An 8,103-nucleotide genomic window follows, 5' to 3' on the forward strand; every position below is an offset into this window, starting at 1 on the left:
CTGTTAAAGTTGTTAGGTCACAATTTTTTTTCCTTGGATCAAGTCATTAAGGTATTGTCTTATAACACACAGACCAAAAAAAAAAAAAAAAAAAAAAGTCTGATTGCGTATTCTAAAACTACTTGTCACAACACAACATGTTTTCATTCAAGATAAGTTAGAGGAGTTGTCAGTCATTGATTTGGCAAATAATAATAAAAAAACAAAAACAGCTTTTCATGGCTGGATTTGGTAGTGAAAATTGAGTGGCCTCTATATAACGCAAGTTAAAATTTTGTATAAGTTACTTTTTCCTGGATTTAGTCTTAACTACCCCTTGTGGTTTACAGCTATGAGAAAGCCTGTTTTCTTTCAGTTTAATTAGATGGCAGAAGGATCTTCCCTCAGTAGGAGAGATCAAAACTTTGCACAAATTCACTCTCCTGCTACTGCTCAAATGAGTAATTGAGTGAATGTGAAATTATTTACCCCTGTGTAACATACCAGGCTATGAGTCACAGAATCTGAAAATTTGTATAATATTGTTCATACAGTCTGTAGCTGAACTGAGAAGGTGTCTTTCATCCAACATCAATGTCCTGTTAAATAGATGCTACATTAATATAGTTTCTGTGGAAAGAGCAAGGAAGTAAGATAATCAAAAAATACTAAAGTTTTCCCAGGAACTGTGATTTTGTGGCTCCCCAGTAGATAATACCCTTCCAAAGAAGACCCCTGGATGCATCTATGACTAGTAGAGCCATGTTCTCCCAACAGCTCTGTTCATGAGCATAATATACAGCACTGAAATTCCTGATTAAACAAGTACTCCTCTGTTATTAACATTAATTTAATACTTGTAAAACAAATACTACCCATTTCTTGGTGTAGTAGCACCATCCTGAACAGGCTTTCATAGAGATCTGGGGAACATAAAGTAGATTTAATGATATTAGGTAAAACAGAAGCTGAGCTTTATAGACCCTTCACTTCTGATTCACTTAAAGGATATGTGACCCACTTGGGAATCTGGGACAGAATGGAAAACTGGGTGCTCTAGGAACTGTTTTGAACTTTATAGTCCAACACTGTGTATATGAAGTCATCAAGTATTTATCAGATTATTATTAATATATTTACCTCCTGTCAGAGGTTGGATAGTTTTTTTACTAGGAGAGTTCAACTGTACCCACTTTCCTGTGGTGGCCTGTCAGCACAGTTTCCTTTGAAAAGGAGCTGTCTCTTCTTAGTAAGAGGAAGTCATTTAAGATGTTAAGGGAATGTTTTCTGCAGACAGTATCCATCTAGGGTAGTATCCTGCTGAATAAGATCTAGATGTAAGGAAAAATGATATTGCCATGGGATTATCATGGGAGTCCATATTAAAGAAGAATGGAGAAAAAAATCTTTCTATCATGGAGAGAACAAAAGTTTGAACCTATCTTCTTCTGGGGTACAGAAGTAGAAAGGCCTGGAGACTGACAAGGTTGGAGGCCAGCAACTTTTAATTCTGAACTGAACTGTTGTTTTATGCTAATAACCAGAACATTAAAGGAACCTCTTGTGTTTGGTTCTGTGAGGAATGAAGGAAAACAAAGCCAATACTTGTCTTCTTAACAGTGTAGGAAAGTGTTAATTTTTCCACCCACTTTTGTCCTTATTTTTGTGATAGCAAATGCAATTTGCTGATGGTGACAGCAAATCTTGTTGAAAAAGGGTGAGAAGAAGGCCAGAGAGGGATTGCTGGGGACTGACAGGGATGTGAAGTGTCAGCAGTGCTTATAGGAGTGAGGCAGTTTAGGAGGAATTGGTGTTTGTTTTGGTTGGCTGGGACCATGAGAGAGAGAAGATGGGACAATTCCATAGGGCATGAAGGAGAAGTGAGAGTGTTTGGAAGTACTGCAGGTTCTTCTTGTCTCTTGCTTATCCCTGAAAGCACGTACAGACTTGCTATAAACCCTTATGCATGAATGTTTCTAATAGGTGAGAGGAAAAGGTGCACATAATGCCATATGAAGGGAAAAGAACAAATAGTAAGGAACAGAGAACTGAGAAAAACCTTGCTGATGACTTTTCATTTTGATGTAAGGGGCTTGTGAGTTAAAAAGTTTTTGGGCAAAGGATGCCTTGCACAATCTATTCTGTGTATCACCAGGAACAGAAATCTATGTTGATCCATTCATCTGTTTCATCTGACATATGTCTGACCAAATAACCTGTTCCACCCAGCAACCTGATGGCTTAAACTATTATGTTTAAGATGAGGCAGGAACAGGGTCTTATACTGAAGGAGTAAGTCCTTGTTTAACTCTTCCTATGCTCTCTATCTCATGTGGGTATTACAATCTGCATTTTAACATCTCTTAAGGTTAATGCTTTGAAAAAAATCAGGACAGAAGGATACACTATCTCTGGATCTACACCTGAAAGAAACTTATATGTAGGTCCCATTGCCTAGCTGGTCACCCAGAAAATGATCTGAACTGACACTAACTTAGGAACTTTGAATTTCTCCATCTCATTTTGAATCATCAGAGAATTTATTCCATAATGCTATAGTACATCTCATTGCTTCACTGTTGGAGCTGTGAAACTATGGACAGGTGTTATAGAAGTATATAGTGTGCATATAGCAATGCCACAAAGAAAAAGCCATTGACATGCAGTGCCTCATACTCGAACCATTTTTCATTAAACCTGCAGATGGAATGAGCATTTTGTTCAGATCATTTCTGAAATCTGCCTAGTCTTGAAGTTATTGCACCTTATGTAACACACTACCATACTAACTGTGAGCATACAAAAGTTACCAGATAGCGTTTCTAGCACCAGCTATGCCATAAGAATCTCACTGACATTTTCTGAATGCATCTCATTTTCATCTTGACCTCTGTGAACGAGCAGCTTCCAAATGACATTTATGTTGTCTCTGCTTGCTAAAAGTCTCCACCAATTTGTTCTTCTGGTTGGGATGAACAGCAAGCATGCTGTCCTGAAAAAGAAAAGGAAAAAAAAAAAAAACACAAAAAAAGGAACAACAAAAAAAAAGAACGCAAATCTTTATCCCAAATAATTCATTCCATGTAATGTCCGGGAAAAATCCTGACTTAGTCACCTTTTTGTTTTAATACATTAACCTTGGATGTACAAAACAAAGCAGAAGTGAGATAACATCATTACTGTCTTGCTGTATAAACAGAATGTATAAACAGTCTCTGCAGGATAGTAAATTAAAGTGCTCTTTGAATTGCATGACTTACATAACCCATCTGACATTCTGCCATTTTTCAGTCTCTAGCCTTCACTTTGTGGGGTAAGTTTCATGTCCCACGGAAGTCCATTAAAATGAGATTTAATTAAACTCTTTCAATCTGAATGCCGTGAAGATATTTTCTTACAGTAACAAAGCATTCTCAAAGATAAAGTGCCATGGAGTGTCTAACTAGAATATCAGTACACTACACATTTGCCATCATTTTTTAGAATCCTGTAGTGCATTCAAGTAATAAAGGTTAGAACGTGTCTTACTAATATCAGCCCTAATACAATTCAGCACCGTGTGTTCAAAATTCACCTTATGAATAACACTTTCCTGAATGAGGATAAGCCTAATACATGTACAACTAAATATGCACTCAAAAGCTTTGCAAAATCAGAATAACAGCCTCCATAATGTAGATTCACAAAGCTCATATTTGCCTAAATGGGAGTATGAGGGCTAGAACAAACCTGCACATGTTAAGTGCCCTAAAAGACTCTACAATAAATGCACAACAGGGACTTATGCTGCTGCAGTAATGAGGATTATTGCCAACACAGAAAGTAGCACTTGAAGACCTCAGGCCTGATATCTGCTCCCATTTTTGACATCTGATATGCTGTAGAAAAAGTCCAAGTCCAGGCTCCAGCCTTTGCCTACTTTGCCTACTTTGCCTATTCTTTGGATGAGTCATGAAGGAGATAACAGCTGGGAAGAGCCCTGTTAACAACCTTAACCTGAAGCCTGTTAGGATGGTTTTGTAGATGAATTAGGAGAGTGGTTATTTCCCCTTTGCCTACTTTTTAAATTATATCAGAATCTATTTCCCACTGAGAAATTTTTTCTACTGATGAGATGCATTGTGTCAAATAAAGTCATTCAGCATGTGGGATCTGGGCTGTTACTTGAGGAGATTTGGAACTGGATTTTCTTTTGTTGCATTATGCTTTTGCAAAACAGTTATTACATTTTTGTGCCCAAGGTAGAGTATAGGAAAAAATAAAATAAAGTCCAAATTAAAAATGAAAGTATTTAGGAACTAAACTAATTCCCATTCTTTCCATGTTAGGCAAAAATAGGAATAACCAGTTAACAAAGAAGTTTTCCTTCAATCTTATGTGCCTACATCAACCCAGTTTTTCTGCCAAACTGTAATAATCATTTTTATAGGAAACACTGTACAGAGAAAGTGAAAGAGGAGTCAAAAAACGGTAACCTCAGAGGTCACTGAGTTGAAAGAGTGATTTGTAAGCATGCCTGGAAATCATAGGTTTTTTTGGACTACACCCAGCATATTGCTAGTTTCTGTAACATCTGTTTTTATTTAAGAGCTATAGATCTGATCCAATTCCTTGTCTAGTTGAAAGAAATCTTTCTACTGAACAACATATAAGTTGAATTGGGCATAACTGTATAATGGTTCTTAATGGTTCAGCATACGCAAATAACTTTTACAGCTGAAACAACAAAGAGTATCTTGTTAAACTGAACTCTTTCTACCTCCATCTATAAAACTGAAACCATTTTTCATCAATAATTTCTCTATAATGATGATTTTTTACCAGCAACAGCTAGATTTGCTGTCTGGCTGGGAATGTTTTCCAGTTATATCACTGTTGGATTAGGAAGCTTATGCAAACATGTCTGATGTTAGCAGTGGAAGGAGTCCAAAGACACTTTTTTTTTTTTTTTTTTTTTCTAGTAAGATCACATCTGGGCTTTATAAGAATAAATGTGATAAATGTAATATTGTGAATTAGAATTTTGGCCTTTCAGATCATAAAAAATAAGCATATAATAAGGTGGATGATACTTAATTAGGAGGCACTGTTGACTCCCTTGAGGGTAGAGAGGCCTTGCAGAGAGTTTTTGACAAGTTAAAGGGCTAGGCAACGACCAACCTCATGAAATTTAACAAGAGCAAGCTCTGTATTCTGTACCTGGGACAGGACAACCCTAGATACATGTACAGACTGGGGAAAGAAGCTGTAAAGCATCCCCACAGAAAGGGATCTGTGGGTTTTGGTTCATGGCATGTTGAATATGAGTCAACTGCATGCCCTGGCAGCCAGGAGGGCCAACCATACCCTGGGCTGCATTAGGCATGGTATGGCTAACCGGTCAAGGGAAGAGATTGTCCTGCTCTGCTCTGCACTGGTGTGTCCTCACTTCAAGTACTGGAATCCAAAAAGCGTTTGGACAACACTCTCAGACATATGTTTTGGTTTTGTGTGGTCCTGTGCATATCCCTTCCTGGTCAGTATCTTCCATGATTCTATGATTCTGTGATATCTGAGACACTCATCATTAGAGACACAACTTGAGTCCTCTGGACTGCTGGATGGTCCTTCATGCATTTGTCTCCCAAGTGTTTCAATCAAATCAGTTCACACACATCTCACAAAGAATGCAACAAGATGCACCACGGTTTCCATGTGAGTGTGAATGATCTGTGTAATCATACTGTATTCTTAATCAGCTTTCTGACTCTTTCTAATTAATGTTAAAAATAGCTACACACCAACAAAGGAAGAGGTATATTGCTTAGCAAAATTGTACAAAGATTAATTTAGTAGCATTTTAACCTGGGTGAGCAAGAAAAGAATGCAGCTCAGCAAGAAGTGCTGAAAAACATCTTAATTGCAATTGTTTCAAGATAAAATACTGAGGGCACGGGAAGGATTACAAATAATGATCTTAGAATTGCATCCATCTGGCACCAATTACTGTAGTTGAGAAATAAAATTAAAAAAAATAATAATCACATACTTTCCCAAGTAGCAGTATTTTCTTTCTTGAGTACTTTCTAATAGTAAAGACTGATTTTGTAATACATTAACATTGTAATACCAGTCATACTGCAATATTATTTTCACTTTCATTTAGTGCTTTCTGTCTTGAAAAGGCAATCACAGAATTGTGTTTTTGTTTCTGATTCAGAGTTCATTCCCCACCATGTGTTCCTGAAAAAATTTTTTGACATTGTATGCTGTATCTCAGTGTGATAATTACACCAAACTACTTCAAAAACCATATGTTAATGCATGGGTATTTTTGAGATATTTAATTTTTCACAGAATCATGGAATGGTTTAGGTTGGAAAGGAGTATAAAGACCATCTAGTTCCAACCCCCCTGACATGGGCAGGGAAACCTCCCAGTTGATTTGGTTTCTCAAAACCGCATCCAGCTTGGCCTTAAACACTTCCAGGAATGGGGCATCCACAGCTTCTGTGGGCAACTTGTTCCAGTGCCTTACCACGCTCTGAGTAAAGAATTTCTTCCTAATATCTAATCTAAATCTATCCCCTTCTATTTTAAAACCATTACACTTTGTCCTATTCCTACAGTCCCTGAAAAAGTCTCTCCTCAGCTTTCTTGTAGGCCCCCTTTGGGTACTAGAAGGCCACTATAAGGTCTCTCCAGAGTCTTCTCTTCTCCAGGTTCAACTCTAACTCTCTCAACCACTCTTCATAGGAGAGGTGCTCCAGCCTTCTGATGATCTTCATGGCCCTCCTCTGAACTCACTCCAACAGGTGCATGTTTCTCTTGTGCTGGGGATTACAGAACTTTTTGTGTAGAGAGAAAAAAAAAGTATCTTAAAACAATAATATTGTTAAGATATTTAAGAAACTTCGTAGAATGTTCCTTGCCTTCTTTAAAGTGTTTCTGTGAGTGCTGCGGCTTCTGATGGAAACTCTTATGGGTTCCCTTCATGGAAGGGAAACATAATTTCCCTTACTGTTATTCCAAACTTTCTCAGTTTAAACAATACCCCCAGAAGTCATTGACGGTGCTTTTAATTTTTTGACTATTTCAACTCTACCATTAAAAAAAAAAATGTGGAAACTTTTTTTATGACATGCCACTCATTTCAGATTGTTTCCCTTTCAGGACATTCAATATGAGCTTTTTGTAATAGACACAAGTGTATTAGAAATAATTGCTAGTGTATATTTGTATGAAAATTGAATTGCTAATCTAAAGTAAATACCCACAAATCAGTATTTTCCTATTAAAAATAAAATGCTAAATGTACACTTTTTTTTTTTTTTTTTAAATAAGGTACTTTAAATTTATGTTAAATTAAATTAAAATACAATACAAATGGTTTCACAGATGCTTACATGAAAAATACTAACATTTTAGAAATAGATATTTTAAAAAAAGATACTTAAAAAAAAAAGTGAATAAAAGAGAGGCCACTTAAAAATATTTAACACTGGTCATAGTACCTCATCTCCCTTCAATGACACTCTTGAGATAAACACACAGATTTCTGTTTATCCTTCTATGCTATTTGGAAATTGTAAAGGACAGAAAACACATCACTGAAATGAGGGTATTTTAATTAGTTCCTAGATAGTGTGTTCTAATCTAATTCAATGTAGATCAAACAAATATATTGCTGTCATGTACCAACTTAGACTTAAAATTAGTTACTAAGTATATTAATCTACTTTAAATCTGGTGGAGCTGAACCAATGAATATCACCCAAGAAGCTGATCTGTGGGAATATATATGAATAAAAGCTTTCCAAATCCTTATTTTATCTACAGAATAATTATGACTTTTAACTTTGCCTACCACATCACATACACATTTTTATTCCTCAGCTGTTTCTCAGTACTTTTATCTTCACTGTAGATATAGATTACAAAACAATATACAGAATTTGAAGAATATAGAAAAAACACATTGTTGTTTACAGGAGACTGTCTCTTATATCTGCTTTAGCATTGCTTTAAATTATTTAATGTTCATCATTCTAGTTACTAATTTAGAAGAATATTTCCACTTACAGGGAAGAAGGTTATTGCCCCACTTAGCCACGTATATGTCAAACAAAAGATATTCTTAATTGC

The sequence above is a fragment of the Netta rufina genome (assembly GCF_964035555.1).
Source record: "Netta rufina genome assembly, chromosome: 2".
Lineage (NCBI taxonomy): Eukaryota > Metazoa > Chordata > Aves > Anseriformes > Anatidae > Netta > Netta rufina.